Genomic DNA, 20,202 nt, shown 5'->3' with positions numbered 1-20,202 from the left:
ATCTTACCGCCTCTCTCTCTCTCTCGTATCGTCTCTCTCTCTCTTTTATCTTACAGCCTCTCTCTCTCGTATCGTCTCTCTCTCTATTCTATCTTACCGCCTCTCTCTCTCTCTCGTATCGTCTCTATCTCTCTCTCTCTCTCGTCTTGTCTCTCTTTCGTATCGTCTCTGTCAATCATCCCCCCCCCTCTATCTCTCTTGCATTTATCGTTATCATTGGATAATATTGGTTCTTCAATTTTTTTTTTTTTTTTTTTTTTTTTTTTTTTTTAGAAAGAAACTACTTAAAGTAAAACAAATATTTGTGTACAAAGCTTATAGCGTACACGCCCCCACCCCCCTTTATCCAATCTCGGATTAAGTTAAAATTTCACACAATTATTTCTTTTACCTGACAGCACAAGAATCAATAGAAAATTAACCAATTAGTTAATTAACTATTTGTAATTAATTATTTTTGTTTGGTATCTTGAACAAGGAAAAGAAATTATACTTGATGGATGTGATGGTATAAGTTAAAGTTAGTCCCCTTGAAGGCTCTTGGCACTGAATGAAAGTACCCTCCCCTTTTCACATCTGGTCCTGACAAGTGATACGATAGTAGTGCATTGGGAAGGCTAAAAGCTAAACAAAAGGTTAGGGTTAGGGATTTACTATATCTAGGTCAATCCTACAAATAAATACAATTACACTTAACACAAGCTTTTTTAAAAAGTATTTTCTTAAAGGTTTTTTTTGTTTAGCATTTTTTTTTTCATTTACGCTGGTCATACGTCACATCCTAAAGAGCTCTAATGCTCAGATAAATATAAAAATATAACATCCGTTGTACATATAAAAAGTATTGATATGTTTTTTTCAATACCTTTTAGCACTGCAAAATCAAATTATTAAGCTATTTCTTTTGTAGCATAACCTAATCTCAATATGGAATCAAAATTTCACTTATTGATTTTGTACTCATTTGAAAATAAATGAGCAACTAACTAACGCTAATAGAGTAGATTTAATACAAAGATTGTAACTGACACTCATTGAGATGTGTTGTAATTAGAGCTCAGTTGGTTTTATTTAGTTGGCAACAATGACGTTCAATTAAGCGACCTTGACATCGTAAAGGTTATCTTGAAAACTTCAATTGTCTTGACATGCAAACACATTTGGGTAAATTAGCTCAAGTTACTTGTTCTTGACGAAATTTCGGCTTACTTCCAATAGCCCAGTTGTTATGATTGATCTTTGAGATATTACAAGTAATTCCAATTCTTCTTTGCTTTCTGACAACATTGAGTTTGATCTCATGTCACGTCTGTCAATTCGTCCTGTTCAATAAAGATTGTATTTGTCGCTAGTTAAATAAAGACAAAAAGGCAAAAATAAGCAAGCGCAAAGAGACTCGAAAACTTACACCCGCCCACATCTATACACACACCCATGCACTTAAAAATAATGAACTATGTACTTGAAAGCATGTCATGGAATATTTGTGAATTTGCAATCAAATATTTGACCCTTTTAATGCTATTCCCGAATCTGACCCATGAGCATTCAATAACCTTTTCCTTTGATTCCATATTTAGAATATTTGTTAACCGCTTAAATATCTGACCTGACATTAATTGCCGCGTTCTGACGTGACTAGGTTATGCCAGTGGGACCATAGTTCTGTTACCACCTTTGGTCGTTCTCGCCGTCTTGCGTACTGTTTGATCTGTCTCTCACTGTCTACCTCTCTCTTTCTCTCACTCACTCTCACTCTCGCTCATTCTTACTTAATTTCTGTCTTATCTCTATTTTTTTCCAAATAACCTGCACTTCCCCCATTGCCCTACTTTGATGGCAATATGAAGAAATAGGTGCAGAATGGAAGAAAGATTTGTCACTTAGATTCAGAGTAGATACTAGTAGATAACATATACGCTTATGGATCCAGGGAAGGACTCTATAGTCGAAAACCCAGAAAGAGGTGGGGTCGGTATTATTTTCAGATATAGTGGGGTAGGGTTACGGGTAGAAAATTATTCAAAATGCCCATCAAACTTAAATTCTAATTAATACACACAGAAACACTGTTTACAAAGCAGAGCGAATGGTTGCATATTTGTGTTCCATTTTTGGCTAGAGAAGAAAAAATCCGCTCTATGTTTTAATTGTTTTAAAATGGTTAATATTTATGTGCATAAAATATGCATTATTAATTAAACAAAGTAAAGGGCAAAATTCAAAGGATCATAAATAGCTGTCGTTTGAAATATGGGCGTGAGAGTTACATACGTGTTACTTAAAAACTTAAATACTTTAGCAAACAAGGGAAACGCTTTCAGAAGAAAATAAATTACCACTGTACCTATTTTGAACACGACGAAGGCGATTATGAAATCACAATTTTTAGTTTTTGAGGTTGTAACACGACAGACATTCAGGAGATAAAATCAAATAAAAACAAAAACAAAACAAACCAACAAAAAAAATAATATCAGCTTTCCCCAAGGAGTAGGTCTAATTCATTGGCCTCCTTCAGTTGTAGAACAACTATGGTTCATCTCAGAGCACACCTCAGCCCTATTTTGGAGAGACACTCCCGTCCACAAATAGCGCAGGTTACTATGGTGGCTTTTGCTTCGGTGGTAGAGGAGCTGGCCGTTTTTCGGATTGTACGTTTTTCTTCCTTAGCTGAGACCCATGTACTTTCACTGTCCAAAGCTTTTTTGGTCACTGTCTCTCTCCATCTGGTGCGGTCTAAAGCTATGTCTTCCCAATTGTCAGTGTTGATGTTCACTGATTTGAGGTCACGTTTTATTACATCTATGTAACGGAGGTGGGGGCGACCAGTTTTTCTAGAGCCAGTAGCGAGTTGTCCATAGAGGATGACTTTCGGGATGCGCTTGTCCTCCATCCGGCGAACATGTCCGGTCGAATTAAACAATACCAAACACATCTTCATAGTGTTCACAGGAACAAGGGAAAACAGAATGTGTGTGAGCAGTAGATGTATATGTGATAAAACTTTACATGCAAAGTGTTTGTGAGTTTGTTTCGTGTTTTGGTCTTGTGTTCGATATAAAGGTAATATTGTCTTTCTTTATATTTCACAGAGCTACACTTTCAACAACATAGTTATCTTCACCAATACAAAAGAAAAAAGAAACTTTATTCAAAGTTTTCATGCAGGTTGACCATTACATGTCTTATTCCAATGGCTAGACCCACTCGATATTGTATAGTGACACTGTCTTACAGTATTTAATTAATCAAATCCATATTACATTTATTATATGATTTTAAATAGGCAATTGATGCCTTGAATATAATATTGAATATTATTCTCCATTAGAAGTTGACTTCACAATTCTTCATATGTGTTGTCATTTGATGTTGTAAATAAGGTAATACACTGTAGTAAAGTAATGTTGTTTTAAAGTACTGATTTATTATTCAAAGTAGGCCCAATATATTCAATATTGAAACAAAGCTTATTACTCTCATCAAGCCTGAGAATCATCGCTAGACAAAAAGAGCCAAGATAATAATACTGGTAAAGTAAAGTGAATTTGTGACGTGAGATGAGGAGCTCTTGACAATGTATGTACCCTAATATATGTTTGCAGACAAAATGAAAAAAAATTGAGTTTGTATATTATATACCAAAGTATTCTGTAAAATAATGTCCTGCTGAATTAAAGTGATTAGCACAGAATGACTGAAAGCAGCAGGGGTTAAAACACCAGAAATTGCATTACATTTGATCAGTGATTATGTAAGAACCTTGTCAACATTAAAAGCCATTGTCTGCAAACTAACTCTGCTGTGAAGTGTAATGTCAACACACTTTCCTGATGACTTCTTATCGATTCCTATTTCTCTTCTTTTAATGTTTGATGTAGAAAAAAATAGGCCACAGTTCCAGCACTAAATTATGTGTTCTAGGATAGGCTTAGATAAAGAGGGACTCAGAATTTTTTGTTGCAAAAACTACTATCACTTATATAGAGTCACATCTTTATCACGCGCTATTTTGTCGCGTGTTTACATACATGCTCAGCACTCTCAACTTATTTAGGAAACTATAGACATAGTCTGCCAATTAAAACACACACACACACACACACACACACACACACATATACATATATATATATATATATATATATATATAAATATGGCTCCTTTTGTCTCGAAAGGCAATGGATGCGCCCAAGTGAGTCACTGGTTTTGGCTTAATCTTGAGACGGGGCAGAATCTGGTGTGGCTAATCAAGCCAATTCTAGAACGGCAGACTTTGCCAGACTTTGCCACAATTCGTACATTTGTATGCCTCTGATTTAGGGCTAGCAGACAGGGCAGCTTTCTTTTTTTCCCTCTTGATTAAAGCCGCTTCAATTCTTTTGTTCTCAGCAAGGGTTGTCCCAGCACTCACAGTCTGTCTCCATGCACTCCGGTCTTTGGCTATGTTTTCCCACATACTTTCACTGATGCCTGAGGCTCTCATGTCTCGCTTGCAGACATCTCTATATGTTAGTCTTGGGCGGCCCTTGGGTCTGACTCCTTCCACAAGCTCAGCATATAAGATATCTTTCGGGATTCTACCATCTGGCATGCGGGTGACATGTCCGAGCCAGCGTAATCTCCTTTGTGTCAGGAGAGCATACATGTATATACATATATATATATATATATATATATATATATATATATATATATATATACACTATAAAGTAGATAGTAAGGCGTAAGTATGGGTGTATGTCCCTCATAGAAATCAAACCTGTTTGACCAATTTTGATAAATCTTGGCAGTAATGTTCCGTGGGTACTAACTGGAACCGTGGCGTATGTAAAGTAGCCCTAAAACAAGAATAAGACCCACACAAAAATGTTGTCTAGCTCTATGAAAGTATTACTATTTCATGCATCTAGGCCATGTTTACATGAGACAAGATCGAAATGATCTAGATCTAGATCTAATTAAAAAAAACTACACTTTGTACATATAGTTTTTTACTTTGCACATAAAAATACAAAATATAGATTGATAAATATTGATTTCATTATTTAATAAAATTACCTTCAAATTTGTGTTTCAAAAGCATTTTAAAATAAATTCGTTTTTTATATCTGCGACTTGAGACGTCCTGACGTACTTTATCATCCCATTTATTTGACAGATCGGGTAAACCCGTTTTAATTGTAATTTATATCCCATCCCCCCCCCCCCTCGCTTCTTTCATTTAAATAGCTACATGTATCTCTATTAAAGAAGCTTTTAACAAATTGAGTCAACCCTTTTCCAAAGTATTTTATATGTGATATGGATGTAAACTACAAACTACAAGGTATATATCATTCAGAACGAGGCTGATGTCTTGATGCAAGATCTCTGTCTGTCTGTTTGTCTGTCTGTCTCTCTCTCTTTCTTGCTGTCAATGGCAACACATTTCGTTTTGAAACTTGTTATAGCCTTTAATGTTAGGAACAACGACTTTCATATTTATAGACTGGACAAATCTTACATGGTATCCATCGCACATTGTCAGCTATTCGAAATGAGAAGCATAATTTTTTTTCCCATTTAGCCTAAACACAAATTTGAAATTGTTACGCGATCTACATGATCTTCAGAACAGAAGACTAAAAAGTAAAGTAGCAATAATAGATAGAACACTGAACCATCATTTACAAATAGAAAAACAAAACCTAATGAAATACTCAGAAAGACACGAAGATAGAGGCACATTTCTTATTCCTTGCGCTAGAAAAAATTCATACAATTGCTCCTTCTTCCCGAGTGTCATTAGAAAATGGAATGGGCTGCCTGAATTAGCCAGGAAAACCGACTTAGCAGAGTTGAAGTCATTGATTAACATGCATGACTAGATTGGCACATGAAATGCTTAGGACGCAAATATCCTTAATGACCATTGTTTTTACAAAGCTTATATTAACTCACTCTCTTTGTCTGTCTGTCTGGTAACTAGTGTGTACACGTTATTTCTCCCGCACCCCTTCTGGTACCAAATTGAAACTTCGCATAATTTTTCATTGGTATAGACAAGACATGAATCAATAAAAAAGTAACTAATTAGTCAATTAATTACTGGTAATTAATTATTTCATTTGATGTAAACCCATTTTTGCAAAACTACTTTTATTTTCGTGGCGAGAGAGAAACACTTGAAAGAAACATTAGCTACGTTTGAGAAATATATAAATCCAATCCACTAGATTAGTAATACACAAACTAAGGCCCGCTGGCCGCGGGTAATATCCTGCTAGTATAATATAAAGCAGAAAGTAAGGCGTATGTATGTGTGTATGACCCTAATAGAAATGTAAACCGTTTGAACAATATTGATAAAACTTGGCATAAATGTTCCTTGTGTACTAACTGGAACCGTAACTATGTATAGTAGCCCTAACGAGGGTGTCATGTGGCAAACACAACGACAAACCGCCATTGTTACAACTATCCACCATTAATAGTAAAAAACAACAATAACAGGGAGACTATATTAATGAACGTAATGATGTTTACAAAGCTAATCACAAGTCACTCTGTCTGTCACTCTGTCTGTCACTCTGTCTGTCTGTTAGAAACTTTGAACACGACGTTTCTCCCACACCTAATCTTGGATCAAGCAGAACATTTGCACAAGAAATCTATATTTAAAAAAAATAAAAATAATCAATTCGTTAATTAACTATTGGCAATGAATTAATTTGTTTGGTATAGAACAAGGGAAACAAATTGTTCTTGACTGATGTGGTGGCGTAATTTGAATTAGCCTCCTTTATAGTTTGTAGGTCGTCGCCTTGAAATTTGAAGCTAACAATAGATAACTATAAAACTTTCTATTTTCATAAGCGTTTCGCTGACAAAGTGGTAAGTGTGTTGACTTGGGGAGGCTTGACCCTTCAAGTTCTAATTCAGGTCTTTCAATTGTTTTTCTTATAAATGCGATCACGATAACATTGACTTACATCTACCATTCTTTCTCCCCCCCCCCCCTCTTTTTTTTTCCCTTTTCCCAGACAAGTGATGTGTTAGGATCATAGCGTATTGAGAAAGCTAAAAGCCAAAAATTGTGCTAAACAAAAAATATTCAGAAAAAATATTTCTAATCTCTTAGATGTAACTCTCAGATAGACCTTTTAGAGGTAGGCCAGTAACTGGTGACTGTCTAAATAGGTGCTACCCAATAAAAATGTTATATGAACTTAGTTTGTGTTTTTTGCCCAAGATTTCAGGTCAAAGTTGTTCCAGTTTATAAATTTATAGCCCCTTATATATATCTTTTTGTTTCATTAACCAACACCCTAAAAGTATTTTAACCTAGAAAATTTAGCTAAGGTAACGTGTCAAAGGTCACGTCTCTATTGGTTCTATACAGCGAGAACGTCATTCAGTTATCTTCTGTAACATAAATCTTTAAACGTTCTTCATTCGAATGTAACAAACTACAAGGTATATATCATTCAGAACGAGGCTGATGTCTTGATGCAAGATCTCTGTCTGTCTGTTTGTCTGTCTGTCTCTCTCTCTTTCTTGCTGTCAATGGCAACACATTTCGTTTTGAAACTTGTTATAGCCTTTAATGTTAGGAACAACGACTTTCATATTTATAGACTGGACAAATCTTACATGGTATCCATCGCACATTGTCAGCTATTCGAAATGAGAAGCATAATTTTTTTTCCCATTTAGCCTAAACACAAATTTGAAATTGTTACGCGATCTACATGATCTTCAGAACAGAAGACTAAAAAGTAAAGTAGCAATAATAGATAGAACACTGAACCATCATTTACAAATAGAAAAACAAAACCTAATGAAATACTCAGAAAGACACGAAGATAGAGGCACATTTCTTATTCCTTGCGCTAGAAAAAATTCATACAATTGCTCCTTCTTCCCGAGTGTCATTAGAAAATGGAATGGGCTGCCTGAATCAGCCAGGAAAACCGACTTAGCAGAGTTGAAGTCATTGATTAACATGCATGACTAGATTGGCACATGAAATGCTTAGGACGCAAATATCCTTAATGACCATTGTTTTTACAAAGCTTATATTAACTCACTCTCTTTGTCTGTCTGTCTGGTAACTAGTGTGTACACGTTATTTCTCCCGCACCCCTTCTGGTACCAAATTGAAACTTCGCATAATTTTTCATTGGTATAGACAAGACATGAATCAATAAAAAAGTAACTAATTAGTCAATTAATTACTGGTAATTAATTATTTCATTTGATACCACTGGCGGATCCAGTGGGGGGGGGGGCGGTAGAGGCGATCGCCCCCCCCCACTCGGCCGACCCCCCCCCCAAGGGGGGGGGCGGACGAATTTTAGTATAGAATTCACACAATTTGTATACGAATTTATTACTTATGTTAATAATATATACTAATTATTTATATTTCAACCTATTTTTAGATTATTTCGCCCCCCCCCTTCTAGTAATTTGGCCGATTTGGTAGGGTCGGGAGGGGGCGATGGCATCAATCCGCCCCCCCCAACCATAAACTTTCGAGTGGGGGGGGCGGTCCTATTTATTTGTAGAAATCACAGATTGCTAACAGAATCAATTAAATATCTATATGATTAAAACTTTTTATTGGTATTTTAACAGGTCTTTATATTATGTCGTTCATCTTTGGCCGATTGGAAGGGGAGGAGTGAATACCTCTACTGCCCTTCCCATCTAAACCCTTTGAGTGGGGGGGCGGTCCTACTTTTATGGAGAAATCATAGTATGTGAACAAAATTAGTCGAATATCTATATAATATAAATAGGTGGAAGTGCGATACATGCAATCACCTTCCCCCCCATCGGAGAAACCAATACTTTTTCGTTTTTGTATTATAGTAAGAAATTTCAAAAATAAAAAAAAAATCTGTCACTAATATAATTTATATATGCTATAAAGTAAATTCTTATATCGAGTCGCCCAACCCCTATTCTTTAAAGCAAAATGCAATCATTAGCAGAAATTATAAAAAGGAGGGTGGATTAATCGTTTTCATTTTACCGCCCTTCCCCTTTCCAGACAGAGTTTGTGTAATTTCACATGAATTTATCATAACTATTTTAAGAAAGACTTTGCTTTGGAAAAGTTATAATTCAAACGAAATTTTTCAATATATCAGTCACGGTTGAGATGAGTTCAAAAGCCAGATAATCTTTTCCTAGTCGACTTTTTCCAACCTTTACTCTATCTCATATTTTTCTAGTTAAATAAATTTAGGACTTTAACTCACAATTTATGCTTACATTTTATTGAATATTATTAATCGAATATTTTTTTTTTCGGCGGCGATCCTCAAAGCCTTAATCTAAATATGTTGGGTATCTTATCTTTTCAAAGAACAAATCGGTTGTATTTGCAATGTATTAAGGGCCTATAAAGTCATATTAGAATATTTGAATATTTTTCCATATTATTCAAAAGGCCCTTTATAATAGAATGAATAATGAGCTGTAGGTCAGGAGAATGCGTTACTGCAGTGAAGATTGCCAAAAAACGCTTTTAGCGTTGAGGCTTCGCCCCGAACCTCACTGATGAATAAAAAGCTGTAGATGTCAGGAGAATGCGTTTCTGCAGTGAAGAATGCAAGAAAACGCTTTTAGAGTCGGGGCTTCGCCCCGAACCCCACTAATAAATAATGAGCTGTAGATATCAGGAAAATGCGTTTCAGCCGTGAAAAATGCAAGGAAACGATTTTGGCGTCGGGGCTTCGCCCCGAACCCCACTGATAAACAATGAGCTGTAGATGTCAGGAGAATGCGTTTCTGCCGTGAAAAATGGAAGAAAACGCTTTTTGCGTCGGGGCTTCGCCCCGAACCCCACTGATAAACAATAAGCTGCAGATGACAGGAGAATGCGTTTCTGCAGTGAAAAATGCAAGAAAACGTTGGGGCTTCGCCCCAAACCCCACTAATAAGTAATGAGCTGTAGATGTCAGGAGAATGCGTTTCTGCAGTGAAAAATGCAAGAAAACGCTTTTTGCGTCGGGGCTTCGCCCCGAACCCCACTGATAAATAATAAGCTGTAGATGTCAGGAGAAAGCGTTTCTGCAGTGAAAAATGCAAGAAAGCGCTTTTGATTGTCGGGGCTTCGCCCCGAACCCCACTGAGGAAACTTACAGCGCTTTCCCAGACCCCCAAGCGTGTAAGAGAAAAGCCTCAACATGACTGTTTTTTTCCTGTTTTTTTTTTTCGCGAAGATAGAGAAACAGTCTTATTTTATTCTCATATATCGAATATATATATATATATATATATATCCTGTACGCACGTTTATGCATAGGGTTAGGGTTTACTGGGCGTTAGGGTTAGGGTTTGGAAAAAAATCGCCCCCCCCCCCCACTCCAAAGTTCTGGATCCGCCAGTGTTTGATACCAACAAAGGAAACTGATCTCTGAGTATTCACAGATGTGGTTAAATTTGTTGTGTTTAGTCCTCTTCAATAATTGTTAGCGCTATTTATCCTTCTTAAAAAATTATGTATTGTACCTAATTAAACATGAGTACAACATTATCTAATTAGTCAATTGATTATTGGTAATTATTTTGTTTGATATCGAATAAAGGAAATAAATTGAAAATTATTGATATAGTTTTAAGGACGAAGTTCTTCCCCTTTAGATAATTATGTTTATTTTATTTTTTAAAGATTTTTTTTTATTATTTTGCTTTTTAAAGATATTTTTTCGGCTTAGAAAACTCATTAAAAAGAGCTTACAAATAGTTGTTTTATTGGCCAGTCTTTATATTTCTATTTCATTGAATCTTTTTGTTTTATCATTGGTCCAGATATTAGTACATAACCTTTTAAATAAATGGAGAATTATATCTGAACACCATGCGCTGATATTGCAAAGACTATTTGAATATTTATTTCAGAAAGAGTTCATCGAATAGAACTTTTAAAGTTTGAATTACATTAGAAAATATCCACATCTACATCATTACTGCCATGTTCACGCATCTGATAAGTACCGTTGTCCCTAGCAACGCTTTCAATTACAATCTACTGTCTGAAATGTTTTAGTCTCCATAAACTGTGCCAACTGTAAAAAGACCAACAGAGTTTCTTATCTAGTTTGACTTGGTCACTGCTTTCTGGAGGTGTAAATCTTTCTTGCTTTGATCTTTAATCTTTTCTTTATTGACCTTTTTTTAGACGAAGATTTAAAAATAAAAAATAAAATAGATAATATAGTTTTTCATCCAACACTAGCATAAATCTTTTGATATGTGCGTTAGTGTTTATGTATATGAAAGAATGTTCGTTAATTAGTAATATAATCAATTTATCTAGCCATCAACTGTTACATTTCTAGGGAAATCATTAGAGCTGTTTTCGAGATCCGTGTCCTGGTTTCACTCTCTGTTAGGAACATTTCTCGCACCGTCTTAAGTCTAGCTCAAAAGGATTATCATTAGAATATTATTATATTATATTATATATTATTATGATAGTAAAAATGTTTATTTTTCTAAAAAATCTAACATTCATTAGTTTGTCAGAGTAAAATAAAGGCACTAAGATGTATAAAAGAGGTATTATCTTTTCTAGCAAAGTACTTTACTTGTCTTGTTAAAAAAGCCAAACGTAGAGAATGTATGACGCAAGATGTTTATGCACTAAGCTGTCCTAACAATGCTATGAGAGGATGACTAAACTAGATTTTTGTCAATTTATTAAAGTTCCCCTTTTCAGACCTTTTGATCTATAGGGAAGATGATGTTAAGGTCATCTGTTTCAAAATTTTATACTTCACCGAGATTTGAACCCAGGAACCAAGGCTTAACTACTCAGCCACCGAACCCCTGTTAATCTATAGATCACGTTTTAACTTTGATTTTCCTTCATTTCATGAGTTGTTTGTAAAACAAGTTAAATTTAATAGCCAACATAAAGAGTTATGAGTAAAAAACTTTAAAGAAATTACGTTTAAGAGAATGATTTCTGTTAACAAGAAACTTTATAATGTGCAAGTTGTCACGCGAACATGAATTTTTAACATTGGAATTTTAATTTATAACAGCCTATATTTTAATACAATTTAAACTGAAATGAAATAAGTGGAACATTTCAAGTCAAGAGCTTTAAAGCAATTATTAGTTCTACAATTATTTCAATGGATAACATTTGATAAACTAGTGGGAACTATGAAACATAAGGACTTAAATAAAATTAAAACAAAAATAGATTAGACAAGATGGACTTCATTAACCCATGGAACTATATGATTAACCTAGATGTTTTAAAATCAAAATTTAAAGTCATATACAAACTGAGATAAGAAAAGATATAAATGAATTTTACTGATTGGAGAAAATAGAAATAATATTTGTGCAGACTAGGAAATAATCTGTAAGTATTAAAAAAAACAAAAAAACAAAGCATCACTCTCAAGCCTTACGAATATGGGGCAGATGATGCAAAGGTCATTTGTTTCTGAAGCCTACCTGTAGGAGGATGCCATGTGTCCAGCACAACGACCAATCGCCTTTACTATTTCTCAACAAATGTCAGGTACCCATTAGAACTGGGTGTAGAGTTAAGGCGCTGTGAAAATTCCAAAATTCAAAATTTCCCGGTTTCGAACCAGAAACCTCTCGATTTTGAAGCCAAGCGCTTTACCACTCAGCCACCAAATACTATGTGTGAAAGATATAGGTTAAAATGATTTCACGAGATTGGAGAAAGTAGGTCTTTGTGACCCAGGTGTACTAAGTGTAAACTATGACTTGCATCTTTAAGGAGTGGGTTAAGGTTTAAACCTAGGAATTCAAAGATCAACCCAATGTTGTCACAGGTTCACCTTAACTTTACCTGTCTATTACACTGGTTCTCAAATCTCAATTTTCTAATATATTATTTATAGTTTGTACACGATTAAGATTACTACGTATCACCTGCTCGTCTAAGATTAGCGACTCAGGCTTTATCTATTCTTTGCATATGGTGTTGCCATTCACTAAAATATTAGATTGAAAAATATTTTATCAGCTTTGGGGGTCGGACCTTTGGCTTATCTTAGAATCAAAACGAGCTACCCTTTTTATGTCTAACAAGCCGTTCCTTTCTGATCTGGGTGTCTTACATTTTCATGAATAATTTGCATATCTATGTAATACGTGTATGACGCTTAGACACATTTAGCCTGTATGTAAAGAGAGAAACTGATGTTAATCATCTACAGCAAATGGATATTAATAGCAATACAGTTGGATGGATGTATAAATTGTAAAAGGAATACAAGTGGAAAGATGTAAAAACTTTAACAGCAATACAGATAGATAAAAGATCATTGAAAATGTCTAAATCTACCAGATACTTAGATCTATAACTAAGGTTGTGGTGTCAGACACTGGCGGATCCAGGGGGGGGGGGCGGTAGGGGCGATCGCCCCCCCCCCTCGGCCGACCCCCCCTCCCCATCGGGGACGGACAACTTTTAGTAAAGAAATCACACAATTTGTATACGAATTTATTAGTTATGTTAATAATATATACTAATTATTTATATTTCAACCTATTTTTAGATTAGAAATCATAGTTTGTGAACAAAATTAGTTGAATTACAATATAATTTTTATATTATGTTGCTACACTTCTGGTATCTAAGCCGATTCGGTAAGGTGGAGGGGGGCGGGCGATTGCTTCTGCTGCCCTCCCCACTCTAGCCCTCTGAATGGGGGTTGGGCGTCCTATTTTTATGGAGAAATCATAGTTTTTGAACAAAATTAGTTGAATATCTATTTAATATAAACTATATATTGATGTTTTAATCCATTTGTATATAATGTCGGACACACGATCTGATCTCAAATTTTATCATAAGTAAATATAAAATGAAAAACGGTTGTTCCAGGTGGGAGGGAGGATACATGCGATCGCCTTCCGCCCATCGGACAAACCAATACGTTTTTCTTTTTGTATTTTAGTTCAGAAATTACAAAATAAAAAAAAGTGTCACTAATATAATTAATATCTGCTATTAATTAAATTATTATATCGAGTAGCCCCACCCCCATTCTTTAATGCCAAATGTTATCATTAGCAGAAATATAAAAAGGAGCGAGGATTAACGTTTTCACTCTACCGGCCTCTCCCCTTTCCAGATGAAAAGATGACGTTTTAAAACACAAAAGTCAAATGTGGCGACAGAGTTTATGTAATTGCATACGAATTTATCTTAGTTATTTTAAGAAAAACTTTGTTTTGGAAAATTTAGATTTCATACGAAATTTCTCATTATAAGAGTAACAATTGAGATGATCTCTGAGCCCAAATATTATTTTCCTAGTCATCTTTTCAACCTTTATTCAAACTGATATTTTTCTGTTGTAAAAAAAAAATGGGACAATAACTCACAATTTATGCTTGAATACTAAAAATGCCAAACATTTAGAGTAAAATCTAATTGGTTCACTTAATTTCTCCTCCCACTGCCAAAATGTTTTTTTTTAGAGCTTTGCATTATAGTTCTGTAACAAACCAAATTACAAACATGCCTATTGAACAAAATGTATCACTTACAAATGAGCTTTTTTAAAAAATATATTATTTTTCGAATAGATGTTTTTTCGGCGGCGTTCCTCAAAGTCTTAATCTAAATCTGTGAAGTATCTTATCTTTTTTTAAGAACAAATCGGTTGTATTTGCGATGTAGTAAGAGCCTGTAAAATCATATTATAATATTTTTCAAGTAAAACATTATTCAAAAGGTCCTATCTTAATAGAATGAGTAATGAGCTGTAGATGTCAGGAAAATGCGTTTCTGCAGTGAAGAATGCAAGAAAACGCTTTTGGCGTCGGGGCTTCTCCCCGATCCCCACTGAGGGAGCTTACAACGCTCCCCCAGACCCCCTAGCTGTCAAGAGAAAGGCCTCAGACCCCCAGACCCCATAGCTATCTAGGGAAAGGCCTCAACATTGTTTTTTTTTTTTCAAATAATTTTTTTCGACTGCGATCCTCAAAGTCTTAATCGAAATTATATGTGAGGTATCTTATTTTTTCAAGGAACAAATCGGTTGTATTTGCAATGTAGTAAGGGCCTATAAAATCATATTAGAATATTTTCAAGTAAAACATTATTCAAAAGATCCTTTTTTTGAATACGATAAATAATGAGCTGTAGATGTCAGGGGAATGCGGTTCTGCAGTGAAGAAAACAAAAAAAAAAAAAAACGATTTTGGCTTACAGCGCTCCCCCAGCTGTCAAAAGAAAGGCCTCAACAAAACTTTTTTTCTCTGCTTTTTTCGCCGAAGGTTGAGAAACACTGCTTTTTTAAAAACACTCTAATATATATATATATATATATATATATATAAATATATATATATATATATATATATATATATATATATATATATATATATATATATATATATATATAGTGTAAGCGCGTTTAGGCTTAGGGTTAGGGTTTACTGGGCGTTAGGGTTAGGGTTTGGAAAAAAATCGCCCCCCCCCCCTCCAAAGTTCTGGATCCGCTAGTGGTCAGAGTAATAATCGGAAATGAAAAGATGGAGCAAGTATAAGTTTTGATCTTCATTACTTGGGAGTCAGATTGAAAAAAAAGGCCTCACTTGGGAAAAAAGAGTATAATACTAAAACTAAGCTCATCAATGCCATTTACATTCGTTTGTTATCTTTGTCATTCGTAAATCAAATTATCAGCCTACCTTTAAAGGTAATCATTCTTTCTAGAGTGAGATTTAGAAATGATAAAAAATGATAAATGTATTTATTTCCGATATAAAGGATCACTTCTTTTATCTGACATATTGTTGCCTTGAAGTTCGACTTAATAAAGTTATTTATATTTTTATGCTTATTCCTTTGCCATCTACAGGTGTGTAGGAATGATGATCAGTAAAACAACAAACAGCAGTTCAATACTGTTGCTGAGACTTTCTTACAGTAACATCTTGAAAGTCTGAAACAGGCCACCGACCAGCTTCCTCAAGTCGTCTCAGTTCTGGGCGAGCCTCTCTGACTGTCCTCAAGTCGTCTCAGTTCTGGGTGAGCCTCTCTGACTGTCCTCAAGTCGTCTTAGTTCTGAGCGAGCCTCTCTGACTGTCCTCAAGTCGTCTCAGTTCTGGGTGAGCCTCTCTGACTGTCCTCAAGTCGTCTCAGTTCTGGTTAGCCTCTCTGACTGTCCTCAAGTCGTCTCAGTTCTGGGCGAGCCACTCCAAATGTCCCCAAGTCGTCTCAGTTCTGGGCGAGCCTCTCTGACTGTCCCCAAGTCGTCTCAGTTCTGGACGAGCCTCTCTGACTGTCCCCAAGTCGTCTCAGTTCTGGGCGAGCCTCTCTGACTTTCCTCAAGTCGTCTCAGTTCTGGGCGAGCCTCTCTGATTGTCCCCAAGTCGTCTCAGTTCTGGGAGAGCCACTCCAAATGTTCCCAAGTCGTCTCAGTTCTGGGCGAGCCTCTCTGACTGTCCCCAAGTCGTCTCAGTTCTGGGCGAGCCTCTCTGACTGTCCCCATGTCGTCTCAGTTCTGGGCGAGCCTCTCCAAATGTTCCCAAGTCGTCTCAGTTCTGGGCGAGCCTCTCTGACTGTCCCCAAATCGTCTCAGTTCTGGGCGAGCCTCTCTGACTGTCCCCAAGTCGTCTCAGTTCTGGGCGAGCCTCTCTGATTGTCCCCAAGTCGTCTCAGTTCTGTGCGAGCCACTCCAAATGTCCCCAAGTCTTGCTCATGTGCTGGGCACCTGCATCCAAATCTAAGCCCAAACATTTTGTAGCTGTTCCCGCTTTTTTCTTGGGTGTTTCAGATGAGGGCTTGTCTTGTGATGTTGTAGGCATGCTTAATTTGCTCTTATCCAAAGTGCCTCACTAATATTCTGTGAATACTGAATTATTGATTTCCAAGCATAAAAAAAAAATAAAAGTACTAAATAGACTAATTTATTCTTTTTTAATTGATTCATGTCATTTCTATGAATAATTGTGTGAAATTTAACTTGATCCGAGAATGGGTGTGGGAGAAATAAAGTATACAAACTTTTTTCCAGACAGACAGGCTGATAGACAGAGACAAAGTAAGTTGATATAAGCTTTAATATAAGCTTTGTAAAAAAAGGGCTTTCGGGGACCTAAACAAAATTAAATCAATTTAAGCACTTAACACAACAATACTTTAGTTGTTTTTTTTTTTGTTTTTTTTTGTAATTGAAACACTGTAACACTACCCACCTAGGAGAAGGAAAACTCTGAATTCAAACCTCTGCTGCCTTGCAGCTAAACCTAATCATGCGAAAGGCTTCGGGAGTTAACCCTGAGGAAAAATTAGGAGCTGGCGACCCTAAGGCAGTTTGCAGCACCCAGTGTTACACCCTGGGAGAACCTGCGACGCACCTGACCCCAAACTGTATTGGCACTTCTGTTCCTTTGGATACGTGAGCTGCGTGGAAAGTGGGGACATCGTTCCGACCACAGCTAATGCCCAGGCATTCATCTTCGTAATTGAAGGAGATCATAGATAAAAAGAAGTATTCCTTCAGATAGAAAGAATCAAATTTATATCTTTTAAATTTTAATAGTATGTATAGCCGTATAAAGGCTTTCTTATTTTTACAATGTATGACTTCTATAAATAGAAGGAGTCTCAATTATTTATTTTTAAAAGTTTCGTCTTCTTATAAAGCTTTTTTTAGCGACCCAGAAAGGGGAAAAGACGCTATTAGTTTTGTGTGGCCTGTCTGTCCGTCTGTCCGTCCCTTTTAGATCTCAGAAACTAGAAGAGAAAATGAAAATCGGACATCATGATTTTTTAGATCATTAAAGTTATGATGCAACGGCTACTTTTTTCTTTTCCGAAAGTGAACCATCTAATTTTTAAAATTATATATGCAAGCAGATTTTATTCAAAAAACTACATCACTTTTCAATGAAAAACTTCAGGGGAGGTAACTTTTTTTGAAAAAGGTCATGGACTTCTTCATTAATAACTCAAGCTTCATTCATAGATTCGCGCATTGGTACAAAAATTTGCATCTAAGGTCACAATGGTAAAAGTGTCAATGGATTATTATTAAACATATTTTCCATTTATTAACTAACTCATTGAATAGAATACTGATTCAAATGTTGTTTTTAAAAACGAATTTTGATACGAACTTCGTTTTAGTAATAAGTTTCAAAAATAACAAACTACTTTTATATCGCGCAGTTTTGACATAGCCTAATTATAGGGGCCTACACTTGACAGTCTCATAAGACTAAATAAAGCCCAGATCTATATATATATATATATATATATATATATATATATATATATATATATATATATATATATATATATATATATATATATATATATATATTAATGTATTGATAATTTGAAAAAAAAAATTATTAAGGCAATAACCTATCTTCTGACAGCTTAGGGGTGCAGATTTATTTATTATGTAAACAATAGTATCACATTAAGAAATGAATCGGATACGAACAGCATAGTACACCATTACTCAGTAACAAAAGGCCTACTATTCATGATCATAACATTTGCCTAAGTCTATTACAATTATAATTAAACGTGTAAATTCATACGAGTTCTAGTCTAGCTATAGTAGATTCTATATCAAGATTCTATATCTAGTTCTAGATTTAGATCTAGACTTAGATCTAGCTATAGACTTAGATCTAGTTCTAAACCTAGACTTAGATCTTGAATCTAGATTTAGATCTAAAACTAGGTCTAGATCTAGCTAGATCTATGTCGAGTTTGTGTGACAAATGACAATGGAGATTAATTTTTATTTTCGAGGGGAATGTCTTGTCATTTGTACACAATTGTAGCTTAAAGAAGTTAGGATTTTTTTTTTTGTGTTTCCAATTTATCTAATTTTGTAAGAAGAATAAATCTTTTTTTAGTTTCTCTTTATTACATGTAACATGTTATTAATTTTGAATATATGGATAAGGTTAATAATTATTATTTTAAAAATATAAGTGTACGCTAAATGAATAATAATAATAATAATAATCTTTATTATCCGTAAGGAAATTTGTCTTACAATTTGTGCATTACACCAAACAAAAAACATCATAACTATAAGAAACCAAAGTGTACATTCACACCAGACTCACTCATAATTTACATGTGACAAAGTTTATACCAGATAGTTCTTATTTAATGATTTGATTGCCAGGGGAACAAAAGAGTGTTTGTGTCTGTTTGTCTTTGCTATCGGTGTCTTGTATCTCTTTTGTGATGGTAAAATCACAAAATCCTGACACAAAGGGTGATTCTTTATTTCGAGGATCTTGTTAGCTTTTTTATAGATGTTTGTCTCAAACAACTGCCCAAATGGGGTTTGTTTTTTGCCAATGATTTTGCCAGCAGCATTTAGGATTCTGTTAAGTTTATTTTTATTTTTAATGCTCAGATTGCCATACCAGGCAGTGATATTGAAACTTAAAATATTGCAGATGTGAGCGTGATAAAACATAGCCAAGGCCTTTTCGCTAACATTAAACGAGGACAGTTTTCTTAGTAGTCGTAATCTTTGCTGCCCTTTTTTGCTGATATAATCAGTATTTGCAGTAAAATTTAGTTTATTGTCTAGGATAGTACCAAGGTATTTAAAGGTTTGCACAATTTCAATAGTCTCTCCAGCTACAGAAACAATATCATTTTCATTCTTGTCTCTACGAAAATCGATTATCATTTCTTTGTTTTTTTTTACATTTAATAATAAAAAATTATCTTTACAGTATTCTTCAATGTGTTCTAATTCTTTGAAATACTCATTTACGTCTGAGCTCTCTGAGAGCAGGGCAAGAAGAGCCGCATCATCAGCGAATTTTGTGAAGGAGCAACAAGAACTATCGGATTGAAAGGAAATGCTGTGGCTGAGGGGTAAAGCACTTGGAACCGGAAGCCCCGTGTTCGAATCCTGGAAAACACTCTAGGTGGACCACTTCGGAGGCCGATTTTGAGCTTGTGTTTCCACACAAACTGTCGTTGTAACCTTGTTTTTTTTTCCTGCTTTCAGACGTCATTAACGTAGGACTTGATGAAATCCATTAGAATATCTCATTAGAACACAACATACATAGGAATATAGGTTTATTGTGTATTAGACATAAATAAGACTACAGCTATCTTATCTAATCTTATATAATACAAACGTTACTCCAAAAAAGAAGATGATTACGTCCTACGCGTCATGCATTTAGTCATGCATA

Source organism: Biomphalaria glabrata, chromosome 1 (genome assembly GCF_947242115.1).
Source record: "Biomphalaria glabrata chromosome 1, xgBioGlab47.1, whole genome shotgun sequence".
Lineage (NCBI taxonomy): Eukaryota > Metazoa > Mollusca > Gastropoda > Planorbidae > Biomphalaria > Biomphalaria glabrata.
The sequence above is the reverse complement of the archived record's forward strand: the minus strand, read 5'-3'. Positions refer to the sequence as shown.